Source organism: Ptychodera flava, chromosome 3, assembly GCF_041260155.1.
Source record: "Ptychodera flava strain L36383 chromosome 3, AS_Pfla_20210202, whole genome shotgun sequence".
NCBI lineage: Eukaryota > Metazoa > Hemichordata > Enteropneusta > Ptychoderidae > Ptychodera > Ptychodera flava.
In genome coordinates, this window is record NC_091930.1 from 37,974,859 (window position 1) to 37,993,874 (window position 19,016).

The following is a 19,016-nucleotide window of genomic DNA, read 5'->3' on the forward strand; positions in this document are numbered from 1 at the left end:
TCGACGTTCAAGAAGTATTAAGAGGTGTGCTAAATCACAGTGGCTAAATCATGGAGGTAGAAAGTCTTTCATTCTACCTCCACGGCTTTGTGGTAAAACAAGAAGTTGGTGTCAAGTGAGCGAAATCCAAGAAAGATGAGAAAAAGTTACAAGTGTTTACTTTCATCCGATCACAGCTTGTTTTTATTTTAACCCAATAGCGTCCATGTTAACATTAGCCGGTACCTGACCCTATATTTCCCCACCCCTCTACCGGGAAATGGGTCAGGGAACCAGACTACCGCTGCACAGTACTAGAGATTTCCCATAATGCATCATGATTTGTACAACGTAGATTCCCCGTGTGAAGTCTACCATGTCTCCATGTGTAGACAAATACCTGATCTAGTTTTAAAATTTCTGAAAACGTAGTTTTACACCTTTCTTCTAAATTCCCATTTTAAAGGATTACAAAAATTGTGCTTGATTGAGAGAGGAGATAGCATTTTTGTAAATTTTCCACTGATTGTGTCCTCAGCCATACAGAATAAAGTGACTGAAAGTAGGGAGACTAGTTGCACCTGTTTTATGAAACAAAAGGTATTGATTTTTTCCAAATAGAAAAGACAAAAGAAATTTACATGCTAACTTTTTCAGAGAATGACCCCTTCAGTTGTACATAACTTGCTTCCCAAAACTCTGACATTCGTAGTACCTGCAGAATGTGACTTTTATCGTTATCTAACGGTTTCTTTGAAATTTATACTACAATATTTCAACGTACTTTTAATAAATATAATTTATCAATTATCTTGAGACTGCACATTATTGCTTTTATGCAGAACTGAAAAAGTTATAAGAAAACTAACGTCGTTGGTACAAATCGAACAGGATTGTGGGTAATTTATTGTACTGTGGCGCTGCGATATCACAGCTAGGGACTACCGCTAATTTCGATCCGGCTTTCTCATCAATAGAAATGTTGCTGATTATGAAAAATCATATTTCTTCTTGTTCTTTTATCAACATCTACAAGAGTCCATTCATTTGTTGATAACCATCTAAGTGCATCTGGTGCATCCCCTTACCGAAAATTATTTCTACTGCAAATTTGGGGCCGACTCGCAGCGATTTCGAAGCTGTTATCAAATTGGGTGGCTGAATCTTACCAATATAATGAAAACAATACAAACAAGGCAGTATTGCTGAAGGCAATGAGTACTTGGGCCGTGATAGAGTAATTTTGAGGACAATATATACTACTATTCAAATATGGTCTTGAATTTCCTCCTGTCAATGAGGCATTTGATTAACTGGTTATTAAACAAAGCAATGGCATGACAACGGCAAAATATGTCTAGCAACTTTTGTGGAGTTTGAGGCAGGGGTTCTTATTTATAGCGGGAATTGCTTAAACTCCTTAAATATTCAAATGACAGCAAATTTCTTTTGTTAACGATGGTAGATGTCTAATATTTATATGGGCATATTTAGATTTCTACCCTATAGTTATCCCTATATACCAAAAATCGGACATCCAGCTCTATTGGCTTGCTCAGAATTAGATATGCGCATAATTAATGAGGTACAATATGTGGTGTCATAAGGTGTCCCATCATACCATTTATGAAGGGTGTAGCACTTGTGGTTACTGAGTTGTGGACAAATATATATATTTGAGGTCAAAGGTCATCGAGGTCACGTGACATTTTGTCAAAATAATTGTATTGCTAAGTTATTCCTATATACCAAAAATCAGACCTCTAGCTCTATTGGCGCGCTCAAAATTATATATGCGCATAATTAATGAGGTACAATATGTGGTGTCATAAGGTGTCTTATCATACCAAATATGAAGGATGTAGCACTTGTGGTTACTGAGTTGTGGACAAATATATATATTTGAGGTCAAAGGTCATTGAGGTCACGTCACATTTTGTCATAATAATTGTATTGCTAAGTTATTCCTATATACCAAAAATCAGACCTCTAGCTCTATGGCTCGCTCAAAATAAGATATGCACATAATTAATGAGGTACAATATATGGTGTCATAAGGTGTCCTTTCATACCAAATATGAAGAGTGTAGCACTTGTGGTTACTGAGTTGTGGACAAATATGTATATTTGAGGTCAAAGGTCATTGAGGTCACGTGAAGTTTTGTCAAACAAATTATATTGTTAACTTTCCCTATATACCAGAAATCAGACCTCTCGCTCTATTGGCTCGCTCATAATTAAATATGCACATAATTTAATGGAGTACAATATGTGGCATCATAAGTGTCCCGTCATACCAAATATGAAAGGTTTAGCACTTGTGGTTACTGAGTCATGGACAATAATGTATATTGAGGTCAAGGTCACCAAGGTCACATGATATTTTGTCAAAATGTCTGAGATATCTGCGTGAACCGATGGACTCACTGATGCACTCACTGACAGATATGAGCCAATCTATAAGCCCCCTGGACTTTATCCGTGGGGACAAAAAACTGTACTATGTGTCACTGCATCCTTTAGGCAATATGAATACGATGAGAAACTAAATTTTTATTTTTCTTGGCATCATACATGCGAGTCTATGGAGAACTGCCTTATACATGGGAGTCTATGGAGGTGTAAACTAAAAAGTCCTCTAACACGGCCAAATTTGATAGCATTGTGAAACAAATCGACGTGCATCTGTATGGGGTTGGGTACTGTAGGCGTGAACGGACGGACGGACGCACGGACATGACCAAACCTATAAGTCCCTCGGACTTCGTCCGTGGTGATTAAAAACAACGCAACAGTTATTACAGCTACACCGGCGTAGGTTCATATCCAGAGCCCCGTACGGTCTGCCGCCGTCGCTTGAAAACAATCTCATGCACCCGGCCATATGGGCAGCTGGCCGGATCACAGTCGCTCGAGAGCTATTCAGCTCTGGGACTATTCGCCCCATAGACGAGTATAAAGAAGCGAGGTATTTCTCGCTTCTGTATACTCGTCTATGGGGCGAATAGTCCCAGAGCTGAATAGCTCTCGAGCGACTGTGGCCGGATGCATGACTTCCCGGAGAAGGCGAGCTGTCACGTTCATGCTCAGGATTATTTGTCGATCAAATTTCAGTAAATTTACCTTACCTAGATGAAATTTTGTCTATAGGCTGAAATTTCGCCGAAGTTTGACAAAATTACATCGATTTTTCAGGTTCATATGCGACATTTTTGAGTGCAGACAGAAATAAGTTTTGAGCTAATTGAGGCAACATGGCTGCGACCCCATGTTGACCCCTGGCCTGCGTACGATGCTATGTGCTACAGCTAACACACAGCATCGTACGCAGGGCCAGCGAGAGAGTTGCCGACATCGACGGTTATTTACGAGAAGTGAATAAAAGACTGTCATTTTTGGAAGCGATCGAGTAGCTGAGGTAGGCTGGGATACGACTTGGGCCCAAGAACGCTGAATTTCGGCAGTAATTTGGCTTTTTACGTCAAGTCCCAAAATGGATTTGAAGTCACCGACCCAACGTACGGGTCTTTGCAGGGCTGTGGTGAGCGGGCGGTTAGCTGTAGCGGAACACACAGCATCGTACGCAGGGCTAGTTGACCCCCAAGTGAAAATGTGTTCGCGATCAAATCTTCCTATATTTTTTTCAGAATTTTCAACAAAATCATTGCTTCTTACATCTTTTGTAAAATATAAAATACTAAAATAAAACTGCGATGTGCCATGTCTCCAGATTTCTAAAATATCGTTCGTTGACCGCTCGACGCAAACTTGTGACGCAGTTGAAATTCAATACTGACCGCCAAATAAATGAGACGAGATCAGTCTAGACATCCTCCAAATTATCCAACCATTCGCATTGGAGTTCAGCTCGCTTAGAGTATCATAACATTTTTCGGCCTTCGTTTAGATCGACCCTAATATCTCCCATTTAGGAAATAAATACACAAGCTACCTCGACAAAACTTCGTGCACCATCCAAGACCAAACGCACTACAAATCTGTCTTGACGTCACTCATCATCTCCTTACATGGTAATCGGCATACCGTATTTTTTAGCAAAGGGGACACAGAATACGTCGGAGTATTCAGTTTCAAAACGTATTACATTGTGTGATGTTGTCAAAAAAAGTCATGTTACTGCAGTGGTATAAATTACAAAACACAAAAGTTCAAATCAGTTTATTTTGGACTGGCTTTACCCAACATTTCATATTGTTTCTTATGCCAGATTTGACCACGTGCTTACTGGCGACCCCTTTTCATGCAAATTTTGTGTCAAATGATGTGTTCCCCGTGGAAAAACAAACGTACGATTTCTAAATGAAGGAGGCGAAATTTGCCCTCAAGACTCGAAACCACCCCTTACGGGGGTGTACCTAGCTATTTTTAACGAGCTTCTCGAATCTGCAGCTCTATTTCGAAATGATGGTCTGGTTTTCTCAGCTCAAGGATAAGTGTTCTCCATCGCTGTGGGCGTTACTATTCTCAACCGGGGTACAGTTTCCAGTCGTAATGTTTTTATTGTGTCCGGGATATAAAACCTTTCCTTTTCAAACTTTCTCTTTGATTAACACTAATCCACATCTTGTCAGTGATTAAACATGTTTCAAGTTTAAATGTTAAATTCTGGTCTCGAGCCCTCCTGTTCGACCAAACCGAAATTACCCCTCCCACTTTGGCTCGTCCAGTGGGTGTAGCACGGGTCGTGCCATCGCCTAGTAAACGGAGGGTGCATTAATTGTTGCATTTCGATGCACATTTTGATTATATTCAGAAGATTTGTAGCAAAAACTCAGATAGAGAAGCATTTATATTCACATCTCACTTATTCAAGACTAGCTGAGAGCAGCACTTCCATTCAGTTAACATCATTACGCCATTTATTATGCCAAGAAAGATGAAGCCAATACATTTTGCCCTCCCTGGTCTCAGCCAGAAATGGTTATACCTTACAGTTTTTTCCACGGAATGAAAACAAATGTACTTGGGCTGAGGCCCAAGTACAATAAACTCCCTAAGTGGCTGTGAATAGTGACAATCGACCAATCAGATATAACCTTGCAAACACGCTGCGAGTCAGCCGCAAATTTGCTGTAAGTTTGCTGCAAATATGCAGCAAACCAGGTTATTGCTGCAAATATGCAGCAACACATGATTGACATATTGGCCACTACTTCATTACCAGGGAGTGACACTATGTACCATTGCACTTCATGACCATTCATATGTAAGCAACACAAAATTGATCTTCCATTTATATTTTATATTCATTTATTTTCATAACAGACAATCCACTTTTTAAATTATAATAAATGGTAGATAATGGACAGCTTCAGTTAAGCTGGTGAAAGTAACATAACCCAGCAACATTGCATGGATATAAATAACAGTGCAATAGTATACCGTAGTGACATTACCGGTATGTAATAAGAGTATACCCTTTGACGATCCGGTTGGGTAAATCATGGTTGGATCGAAAACTGAATTTTTAGGAAAACACATTTTTAAAACAGGGACTTTTCTGTCTTGCAAGTTACACCCTGTATTTTCTGCGAATGATACCAAAATGCAAACAGTTTCGAATGAAATGTGCGTCTGATGATGGTCTATAAGGATACGTCTTAGGCTTTTGTTACTGCAAATCTGTTCCTGAAAATATCGACTGATGAGAACTTTTCATTGTAGAAACAGACAAGTAAATATCATTGCATTCAATGTTTGGTATAAGCAAGGACCCGCTACTACCTCCAAGCAGAGTAGTGGCTGTGCTCCAAGCTATAAAGCTAAATATCCCATCAATAGTATATGGTACGTACAATGCACTGTAAGCTTACAGTCTGTGTCCCATCGATGTCGCTAACAAAATCTCTTCAGCCTTCTGATGACATGGATTGAGGTAAAAGGCTTTTGTCCATGTTTCAGCGTTAGAGTTATATTGCCGAGCACAAATTTGAGGTTTAGGATTACACTCCATCCCGAGTCGCTGTACGATAATTCAATGCGCTACTTCGCCAACGTCAAACACTTCCTGTGTATCCAGCCTGTGTATCGGCTACTAGTAGCCGACATGTTTTACACACTCAGGTCACGGTTCATCAAGGTCAGTTAGCGCATTGATATTGATTCATCGTGCTGAAAGAATTTTTACTCTGTTTTTAGTCTTTCTATGATGAAAATAACCATTTTCATTGAACTAATAAATTAAATGCTATATTAAGTGTGAAATATAACGGATTGGTGCAGATGTAGAGTCAATTCCAGCGTTTAAAAACGGGACTACATTATTAATCGCGTAATGATTTATACATCGCAGTTCCATTAACGTCATGAGGCTTGATCGGCTCGAAGTTAGATTTTAGTACCATCGGCTGTGTACTTGTGATCAGGGAGTTATTTAGTGGACAATTTTGTGATCTTTCTGTGGAATCGCCAACCAAGTGATATCACAGTGTAGCAAAAACTTGTATACAGTACCAGGGACAGGCGGATCTAAATTTGTGAACGCAAGCGGCAGTAAAGATGCCGACTATATTTTCCAAGTACGGTATTTACACACAGCACCGAGAGACCTGCAACCGGGAATCGTCCAGCGTCTGCGAGTCGTAGTAAGTAAGTCAATTTACCGTCCGTCTGTACATCGCTATTATGTTCTGTAATCGTCTTATTGCTGTGTTTACCTACAGATTAAATTTTCGTTGAGTACTGATTCATACTGAATTCACTTTCGTTTCACAACAGTTACTTACAGAAAGTGCTGAGAATTTTGCAGATTGTTGCCGTCGTGTATATAAACAACATACGGCGAGTTGTCCACCACTGTCGGACATTTTAATCATTATTAATTTAATTTCGATCATGAATATTTATGTATTTTTCTGCTCCAATTTTTCAACTTGATTTTGTCTCATTTTCAAATAATTATCGATTTCTTTCATGAAATTTACAATGTTTGATCAAACGGTAAAATATTAACACTCTTCCCTGAACGATTTTTATTCTTCAGAAGCCATTGCTGGTACTCTTAAGGGACAAGAAATTCAGAGAACAGAAAGCCAAATCGCAGCCTTTAACAGTAATGTAAAAGTTACATGAAACTTCTCTAGCCAAAAGAAAATCTCTTGAAGACACTTATGTGGCATGCAATGAATATGGCATATAAAATAAATGGTACCACATTGAATGTATCTTTTTTCCTCTGTTGCCTTTTTATTAATAATAACTTTATTTGCGCTGAGCATTGTTTCTCGTGAAACTGGTATATCAGAGCTTAGTTGGATAGCACACATCTTGTGCTTTTCACAGTCTGCCTAAGATTTTTCAGGTTTTCATTCTCAACCATGTCACTGACATTTGCCATGTCTACACAAGTGATTCTACAACTTCTGTGTAAATATCAGAACTGAACTTATACTTTTGGAGAAGATAAAAATTTTGAAAATTGTGGTACAATACAAGAACTTTTGCTGTCACTTAATTGTGTTGCTTCTTTGGTTTTCGGTATCTCTTGTCTATTATAATGCATTTAGTTTTTTTCTATAACTGAAATTGGTAAAAGTGTATTCAGAGCTGACTGTTGTGGAATTATACCAACTTTTGAAGGAAATATTGCATGTGTAATTTGCAGCAAATGTGCAGTAACATGCAAAATAATTTGCTGTATAGAGTTTGCGGCAAATTTTCAGTATCATTCAAATTAATTCCCTCAAGTTTGCTGCAAGGAGGTTGTGCCGCAAATTTGCTGCAAAGAGTTTGCAGCATCGTTGCGCCAGGGAGTTTGCTGCATATTTGCAGCAAGTTCACAAGAAACCTAATTTGCATCTGTAAAATGAACCACCCGCATATTTGCAGCAAATACTTTGCCGTAAATTTCCTGGAGAGCTTGCTGCAAATTTGCAGTAACAATTTGCGAGAGGCCTAAAATTTTGGTAAGGGTCCACTTTTGGAACCCTTTACAAAACTTACACAAGAATAATGACATTGAGATTAACGTTAGAATAACTGTGGTGAACTTGACTATTCCTTTCAAATCCTGACTTAATTTGAAATCTTCTACCGAGATATAATGTACTATAATCGTGTGCAGAAAGACATCAGGGTTCAATGGTTGGACCATTTGATATGCTTTGGAGGGTCCGGAAAATGATGATGTAGCATATTTTAACTGATTCACTGTACATTATTTTTTCTCACTCTCTCACCTTTTCTTTTTGTCAAGCCTATTGTGGCTGTTTTTCTTATATACATTTTCTGGGAATTTTTTTCAGAAAATCTTCCAGACTCCTCTCCCCCTCCAGATATCAAATGGTCTACCCCATTGTACTGACTATGTTTACTTAACCCTTTCACCACCATGGTTTGTCCCAAATCCATTGTTTTCTATGGTAAAGTTGGACCTGTATACAGGGAACTGGGGTGAAAGGGTTAAAGACATATATCAAATGCATTAAATTGTCCCAAAATCACAAATACTGAAAATATCACCACAATTTTTAAATGTACAACAGAAGACAACATTACAATCAAGATTGTCAGTAGTCATAGCAATCCAACAAGAAGTTTGGGAGAAAATGATTTTTGACAAAAAAATGGGGAAAATTGCCCCAGAAATGCAAATATGAAAATTTAAGAACCATTGGAACAAATCTGACAGAAGCGAATCCTAGAATCATGCATACCAAATTTCGGGGCAATGGCACAAACGGTTTCACAGAAGAATATTTTTAGATTGAAAAACGGGAAAGTTGCCCTAAAAATAAGACTATCAAAATTTCACGACAATTTGAACAAATCTAACTGAAGTCACCATAAAGCATTCGCACACCAAGTTTAAACCAAATGTGGCCTGAGTTAACAGAGTTTTATCAAGTTGCATGATTTCCCTAATCTCACCTCACAACTCCATCCCTAGGTGCACCTGTGCACCAAATACTAAGATAGTAGGTGCTGCGGTTTTGGAGTTTTTGATGTGGACGGACCTGCATTCGCACATACATACATACATACATACATACATACATACATACATACATACATACATACATACATACATACATACGTACGTACGTACGTACGTACGTACGTACGTACGTACGTACGTACATACATACATACATACATACATACATACATACATACATACATACATAACATACGTACATACGTACATACATACATACATACATACGTACGTACGTACGTACGTACATACATACATACATACATACATACATACATACATACATACATACATACATACGTACGTACGTACGTACGTACATACATACATACATACATACATACATACATACATACATACATACATACATACATACATACATACATACGTACGTACGTACGTACGTACGTACGTACATACATACATACATACATACATACATACATACATACATACATACGTACATACATACGTACATACGTACATACATACGTACATACATACATACATACATACATACATACATACGTACGTACGTACGTACGTACGTACGTACGTACGTACATACGTACGTACGTTACATACATACATACATACAACATACGTACGTACGTACATACATACATACATACATACATACATACATACATACATACATACATACAAACATACATACATACATACATACATACATACATACATACATACATACATACATACATACATACATACATACATACATACATTCATTCATACATACATACATCACAGTTTATAGTTCGGGCTTATAGATTGGGCCACGTCCGTCAGTTCGTCCATCCGTGAGGTCCATCTGTTCACGCAGATATCTCAGACATTTTGACAAAATGTCACGTGACCTCGGTGACGTTTGACCTCAAATATACATATTTGTCCATAACTCAGTATCCACAAGTGCTACACCCTTCATATATGGTGTGATGGAACACCTTATGACGCCACATATTGTACCTCATTAATTATGTGCATATCTAATTCTGAGCTAACCGATAGGGAAATGTCTGATTTTTGGTATATAGGGATACTATCGGATAGAAATGTTTGACAAAATGTCATGTGACCTCGATGACCTTTGACCACAAATATATATTTTTGTCCATCACTCAGTAACCAAAAGTACTACACCCTATATATATATGATATGATGGGACACCTTATGGCACCACATACTGTACCTCATTAATTATCCACATATCTAAATCTGAGCAAGCAAATAGAGCTGGATGTCTGATTTTTGGTATATAAGGATAACTATAGGACAGAAATTTTTTGACAAAATGTAAGGTGACCTTGATGATCTTTTACCTAAAACATACGTTTATGTCAATAAATAAGTAACCACAAGTGCCATGTCCTTTATATTTAGTAGGATGGGAGCCCTTTTGACAACACAAGCTTTACCTCATTAATTATGCAAATATCTAATTCTGGGCAAGCGAATAGAGCTAGAGGTCTGATTTTGGCATATAGGGATTAATTAGCAATACATTTTTTTTTCAAAATGTCACGTGATCTCGATGACCTTTGTCATTGATTTTATATATATATATATATATATATATATATATATATATATATATATATATATATATATATATATATATATATGCATAACTCAGTAACCACAAGTTCTATACCCTCCAATTTTGATAGGATATTAGACCTTAAGATGTCACATCTTGTACCTTATTTATTATGCACATATGTATTTCTTGGCTGGCCAATACAGCTAGAGGTCTGATCTTTTTTCCCGATTTAGAACCATAACTTAGACATGCCTCATGTGTTTCAAATTGGGAACAACGACATAGACCTATGTGCCCATAGATCGTAACATATACATTCAAGTGATACTTCTTAATGACAACATTTCCCTGCCCCATCAAGACTAATACTCCTATTACAAGTGGGGACTATGTCATTGTCAATGACTTGTTTAATATATTGCCGTAGGGGGAACTAAGAGGGTCACTTGTGCTCATGGCACAGTACTCCTCACTGAATCTGATTCATCGGATCAGCGAAGACCCTCTGGTGTCTATTTGTCATCAACTTTGTTTTGTTTTTGAGAAGTGCATAGTGTTATTTTGTGGTCATTGTGCCGGATCTTTGCGTAAATGATCCTGTGAGCGTACACATTGGTTATTGTTCACTTAGAGCCTTTGCCCAATAAAAGTTTTCAGTATGGCTACGCCTGCAGTCGTGATCAATAGTCTGTTTTGGCAGACAGGGTGAATTGCACCGTCATTTCCGACGAGGCTTTGAAAACCCTGTATCTATGAGTACAAGAAGGAAGTCTGCTAAAGGTAGGGGCGATATTTGGTGTTTCGCCAGGTGCAGATAGTCCAAGTAGGAATGACTTGGAAATAGGTAGACAGTTAGACAGTTAGACACCATGGAAAGATCGGTTTGTGACGCGCGTAAATTTTAGAATTTCAAGGGGGGAAAAGATCAGCTTCAAGAATTTATGTAAACGTCTATTGAAAGGGGCGAATCTCCCATCCCCGGACACAGTACGCCTATGTGGTGAAGCGCAAGTGATAGCGCCCTAACACACAGGCTGTAACAATACAAGCCTGAGGCTTGGTGAGAAATGTTTCTGTGGGTTCTCCTAACAGTGTAGGGAGGGTAATTTGCATAGAACTGTCGGCGGGTTGCCTTGACAACACAACCAGTATTCACATCGGTGGCTGTTAGTAGTATGGTAACAACATTATCTTGTCCTATACCGATTGTTACAGCTGATGTCAATTGAGATGCTCTTTACATGTCTCAGACAAAACCAAATAACATAACTTTGAGTGTACCCAATGCTATTACAGGGGAATTTACTTTTGTGAAGCCGGAAACATATGACGGTATTGTGGATTTCTGTGAGTTTAAAACTCATTTTGATATTTATGCAAGTCTTAGTAATTGGTCGAAAATTGGCAACGTGAAAACTTGACATCTGTACAATTCTTAGTCAGCAGTTTGGCACTACACAAGCAAGATATGTTTCAGCGTTCAGCAAAAATAATTGTATGTGGTAAGAATCAGCCTTTGAGTAAGCTTGAACAAATCTTTGAAATGATAATAAAAACTTATTCGGGTATGACAGGCTTAAGTTATAAAAGTTTGCGCATTAAAGAATTTTTTGAAGTGATAACTGAAATGTCTTTACAAAAAAGATACATGAAGTTGGTGTGTTACTCAGTGATACACAAGAAAGTGTCCTTAAGGCTGCTTTATTAGGGGAAGGTTTAAGCAAAGCTGCTCAAGGGGTAAGTGTCACAGGCAACTGATAGTGAGAGTGGGTAGTCTGCTGAGATAAGGGAGCGTTCAGTTTTTACGGCTGGGGGGGGGGCGGCAAAATCTTGTCGCCGGTGTTCAAAAAAATATAGACCCCCCTGCATTTTTCGTGAAATAAAGATGACCCCCCCTTTGTCAGACGAAAAAAATTGATGACCCCCCCCCCCCGCTTAAAAATAACTAAAACCCATACGTCAAATTTACCCGCATGGTTTGGATTTGAACTCCGGTACGCCGCACACTTTCTTCGTGTAGCAGAGATGCCAGTGCACAAACTTATCAGCCACATCCATTGAAACGTCTGTTAATTAGGACGACTGTAAGGCAATTTTTAACTTCATTTCAATAGACAACTCATGTCCATGGACATTGTATAAAGTGAACTTTATTGGAGTGGTTCGCCAAAGGCAGCCCTCCGGTTAAGAGGGTCATGGGCCATTACGTAAAGTCAACTTTATTCTAGTGGGCCACCGGTACCACCGGTAAAGAGGGTCGATCATGGCTATTGCATAAAGTAGGCTTTACTAGACAGGGCTGCTGAAGGCGCACGGCCATTAAGATTGCCGTGGGGTATTACATAAAGTCAATTTATTGGAGTGGGCCGCCGCAGGCAGCCCGCCGGTAAAGAGGGTCAATCATGGCCATTGCATGAAGTAAACCTAATTGGAGTGGGCCGCCAAAGGCGTCTGCCTGTTAAGAGGGTCATGGGTAATACATAATGTACATTTATTGTAGTGGGCCGCCGAAGGCGGCCCGCCGGTAAAGAGGGTCGATCATGGCAATGGCATAAAGTGAACTTTATTGTTGGTATTATGTTTTTGAAAATGTGGTGACCCCCCCTTTCTTACCAGTGGAAAAGCGATGACCCCCCTTTGCGGATTCCAAAATTTTGATGACCCCCCCCCTGGATTTTGCCGCCCCCCCCCCCCCCCCCCCGGCCGTAAAAACTGAACGGTACCTAAGCGCCATGCAAGAGATGTTTTCAAAAATAATGACAAGACTTGACAAGTTGGAAGATGATAAATCAGTAGAAAGGTAAGAGTTGACCGAAAAGAAAGACTTTGCTGGATTTATAATAGTCTTAATCACTTGAAAAAATGACAGCCCAGATTTCCGATCTACACAGAATGAAGAGAAAGGAAAAGCAAAGAATAAACAGTTCACACACAAACGGACTGCATGTGTCGACCGGCGATCAATCCCAGTAAATCAGTTTTGAAATTAATGTAGTTTCCCAGGAAGGGCCGAAGTTAACTAACAAGCACAAAGGTCAAACTGATGTGCATACTACTTCTGCAAATGACAGAGCTAGTGGTGTTGGTGGGTGCACATCTTGTAATCCTAGAGTGGGTGATACAAATAAAATAAAACAGGTTGATAACCAGAGTGCAACTTTCATCAGCAGTATGATGCTTAAAATGAAAATTCAAGGTGTGTCAGAGAAAATGCTAGTTGACACTCAGGGTGCACACATACACTAATATCACTTGAGTTTTTTAACAGTATACCGGACAATGTGCGTCCCCAATTGTCTGAAACTGACAGCATTTGGTTCAGGCAGTCAGTTTCCAGCTTGATATAACAGGCCGTATTCGTTCTAGGAAAATTGACACTTCTGTTCTTGTTGGGAATTATCTCGAGGGATCAGCAGGTATCCTTGGTATGGATGTTCTGAGTCAGTCTGGCTGTAGGCTAAATTCGTAGAATGGCAGAGTAATTGGTGGGGGTTGAGTTTTGCCAACTCATTGTTAAACCCATTCTGTTGTAGGATACAGGCTGCTTTTCAAGAAATTATTCGGCAGGACACGAGTCAATCATTCCAGCTTTTGGCCATACAAATTTTGACGTGGGCACTATCCGGTTCAGGCCCCGAGAACCGGATAGCCACCACGTCTATGAATATTCAGCGTGAACGAGGGCGATAAAACTACAAAGAACGCTTCGGATAAGGCTGGCAGGAACGCAAACAAATTATCTCAACTTTATCCCTAATTCTACACTTGGCTCTTCTAAGTATTTCTCTGCACTCCAACCTGGTCAGTCCACAACGACTGGATTTTCGGTATTTGAGAACGGCGACACCAAACGATGTGTCCATTGTCCATTGAAACGGATACTAGCAAACTATTAAAAGTGCATGTTATGTTGCAAAATACCAAAGTCACCAATTTTGGTCGAAAATGAAAAGAAATGCGTTGCGACACACGATAATTTCGAGTATTTTAAGCCCCACAGTCCCTCAAACCACGGCCATACATGAACGCGCTCGCTTATGTCCGTACGCTCCGAGTGCTACGCTTGCGATCGTGTCGATCGGTACGACGGTATGACATGTATCAATGGTCCAGTTCAAGTGACTTGAATGACCAAAAAACTGATGTTTTCTCGTTGTTATGGACAAGGGTCCGGCATTCACAGGTGCAATAAAACAAAAACTGACCAACTTCGCCTGTTTGTAAGCGCTGAGCGTTCCCGGGGACAAGGATTCGCTCAGCCCGTACCCGGGCCCGTACCTCGATCCCAACTTTGTACTTAGCCGGCGGTTAACTGTTTTTATCTTTTATCTAATGTAAGCCTAGTATATCCATGTGAGATATTTATGTGGTCCCATTTTTATATACTGTAATCTAGTTTGGATACGCTGGCTTATTTGACTTTATTAAATCACAGACAAAACAGAAAAACTGTTCACATACCGGCTAGCCCATGTAACGCCAGGAACACACGGAGGCTATACGCAACTTACGGTTAACATTGACGGCAAACTTCAAGAATCATGTTTCAATTTTTTCCAAATTCTCCTCCATTAAGCCCGAGGCAATTTTACTGACAGTATTACACTATTACAAACCAGTCTTGTTATGAGGGACTGTGTATACACTAAAGTTTTTGATTTCATAAACCAGAATTCAGATCTCTCCGTTCAAGTGACGAAGTTTCTCTTAAAGGCGTCCTTCTCAATCCCAGGTTCTCGCATTAGCAAATGTGTCGATAGCTCATTAACAGTTTGTCATTCTTTTGTTTTCCATTGAATATTTTATCAAGTACATAATATTTATATTAGATAAATCTGATAATTGAGTGGGGGCTTTAAAACTCAATCAACAAGACTCAAATTATGATGATCGTTCCTTCTCATATATCGCCGTAGCAGCAGCCATAGCTAGCTCTCGTACGTTGCGACGGAAAAAAATCTTTTTTTCCGTTGCGCGACTCGGAGTTTCCGTTGCAATCCATATTCGTCCGGGAAAACGAGAGCTACAACTGCACATGCCGCTGCTTCCTTGTGGAATAGACTTTCTAGTCACGTTCAGCATCACAGACCTGCTTGTTTGAGAAAGCATAGTCATGCGACACTGTGTAAAGCGCCAGTGAAAATTTTCTTTATGCTTTGTCTAGAAAACTTAGGTGATTGTGCTCAGCTTACGTCTGAAGTTGTACTGAAAATAGCGTTTAGGACCCGATAAACAAAATGTTACACTTGGTGGGGGTGTTCGTGATAAGTGGAACGGCGTTTCTGTCCTATCACTGGCCATGCTTGGTTTAGGCGTCAAATTTAAAATTCATTGTTATCAGTCAGTACATATTGACACACACACCCACTAACTCATTAGGCTGGCAAAAGCTCTTGCAGAAATTTGTATGGCAAAAAGCTGTCATGATTTTTCCAGCTAGGTGGATAAAAAAGCAACGTAAAGGCCAACAGGGTCATTAAAGTTTCGAGGGTCAATAGTCACAAACATCTCGTGAACAGTCTGCAGCAAATTTTCTGCACTTGTCTCAGTTGGTTGCTACGGAAGAGCCTACTGGCACAAACACATGGGACAGCGTCTGCCCTGGTGACCCCGGGTCAAGGGTTATTACCTGTTAGAGTAATAAATTTAGGGACAAAGGACGCAGAGGTCAAGCGAGGTCAGGTACAGACCACAGAGAGCTGTGGATTGTAATGTCAGTACACAGTTTGACATTGACAAAGTGAACAAGTCTGCAGTTATGCATGGCCGAGCGCCCTCTTATGGCGGTGCTTGTGCAAAGTGTGGTAATAATGAAATTTTAACCTCCCCGAGTTATGAAGGGTTGCAATCAGATTTAGTAGATTTGTACAACTCCTTGAGTCTGATGATCAAAAGGAATAGATACAAACATTGTTGATTAACAATTCGGATGTGTTCAGTGAAAGTGAGTATGATTTGGGATTGACAGATGTGATTAAGCATAGAATTGATACACAGCAAACTGCTCCAATAAAACTGGCACCGTATAGAGCACAATTTCGGAAAAAGACTCAGATAGAAATACAAGTTCAATCATTGGTAGACAAAGGCATGTTGGTTGAGTCAGCATCGACTTGGAGTTCGCTATGACTCCTGATGGCCAAAAAGATGGTAGCCAGAGGTTGGTTGTTGATTACAGGAGACTGAATGCAGTCACTATTCAAAATGCTCAACCTATTCCCAGAATACAAGAAAATTTCAAAGCAATGTATGGTGCTTGTTGGTTTTCCACCCAGATCTGAATATGGTATTTCATCGAGTGAAACTTGTGATAGTAGGGTTTGGTGTGGTACGCCTGGTACTTTTGAAAGGTTGATGGAAAGGTTTTTCAAGGTTTGCTGTGGGAAATTTTATTATTGTATTTATATTACATCATTGTGTTTGAAGAATCCTTGAGCAGGAATTAGAAAGGTTGCAAATTGCTTTCGATAAATTGCGTAAGTTAGGGTTAAGGCAAAGAAGTGTACTTTTTTGCAGTGCAGCTGGAATTCCTAGGGCATGTTGTATCACCCCTATTTGTAACAATCAACCCTATTTGTAACAAAATTTAATTTTCAAAAAAACTTTGCCGTATATGTTGAAATATTAATAAAATATGCATATTTGTATGTTTGAGGGCAATTTTCTTTTTTTTCCTTGTCAAAACTCATTTTTCCGAAACTGCTTTGTTACAAATTGGGTTGATTGTTACAAATAGGGGTGACATGTGTCAACCCTATTTGTAACAATCAACCCTATTTGTAACAAAACCTAAATTTCAAAGAAACTTGGCCGTATTTGATGAAATCTTGATGAAATATACATATTAGTATGTTCGGGGGCAATTTTCTTTGTTTTCCTTGTTGAAACTCATTTTTCCGAAAATGCTCGTGAGATTAAATTTCGTTGTGCAGGTTCCTAGGGATAAGAGCCCTACTCGTAAGATATAGTCAAGTCGTGCAGATACATGCCAAAGGTTTGTTTCGGGGCAATTTTCACCATTTTCGGTCAAAAATGTTAAAAATCTTGTTTTCTGACCGAAATCATACTAAACCTATATGGGGTTAACTTTTGTTACAAATTGGGTTGACGTGTCAACCCTATTTGTAACAATCAACCCTATTTGTAACAAAATTTAACCAACTTGAAACAAAACCTAATTTTCTACAAAACTTGGCCGTATTTGATGAAATCTTGATGAAATGTACATATTAGTATGTTTTGGGGCAAATTTTTATTTTTTCCCTGTCGAAACTCATTTTTTCCGAAAATGCTTGTTAGATTAACTTTCGTTGTGCAGGTTGCCTAGTATAAGAGGCCTACTCGTAAGATATAATCGAGTTGTGCAGATAGGTTTGTTTCAGGGCAATTTTCACCAATTTCGGTCAAAAATGTTAAAAATCTGGTTTTCTGACCGAAATCATACTTAACCTATATTGGGTTAACTTTTGTTACAAATTGGGTTGATTGTTACAAATAGGGTTGACGTGTCAACCCTATTTGTAACAATCAACCCTATTTGTAACAAAACCTAAATTTCAAAGAAACTTGGCCGTATTTGATGAAATCTTGATGAAATATACATATTAGTATGTTCGGGGGCAATTTTCTTTGTTTTCCTTGTTGAAACTCATTTTTCCGAAAATGCTCGTGAGATTAAATTTCGTTGTGCAGGTTCCTAGGGATAAGAGCCCTACTCGTAAGATATAATCAAGTCGTGCAGATACATGCCAAAGGTTTGTTTCGGGGCAATTTTCACCATTTTCGGTCAAAAATGTTAAAAATCTTGTTTTCTGACCGAAATCATACTAAACCTATATGGGGTTAACTTTTGTTACAAATTGGGTTGATTGTTACAAATAGGGTTGATTCGTCAACCTATTTGTAACAATCAACCCTATTTGTAACAAAATTTAACCAACTTGAAACAAAACCTAATTTTCTACAAAACTTGGCCGTATTTGATGAAATCTTGATGAAATATACATATTAGTATGTTCGGGGGCAATTTTCTTTGTTTTCCTTGTTGAAACTCATTTTTCCGAAAATGCTCGTGAGATTAAATTTCGTTGTGCAGGTTCCTAGGGATAAGAGCCCTACTCGTAAGGTATAATCAAGTCGTGCAGATACATGCCAAAGGTTTGTTTCGGGGCAATTTTCACCATTTTCGGTCAAAAATGTTAAAAATCTTGTTTTCTGACCGAAATCATACTAAACCTATATGGGGTTAACTTTTGTTACAAATTGGGTTGATTGTTACAAATAGGGTTGACGTGTCAACCCTATTTGTAACAATCAACCCTATTTGTAACAAAATTTAACCAACTTGAAACAAAACCTAATTTTCTACAAAACTTGGCCATATTTGATGAAATCTTGATGAAATATACATATTAGTATGTTTGGGGGCAATTTTATTTGTTTTCCTTGTCGAAACTCATTTTTTCCGAAAATGCTCGTTAGATTAACTGTCGTTGTTCAGGTTGCCTAGTATGAGA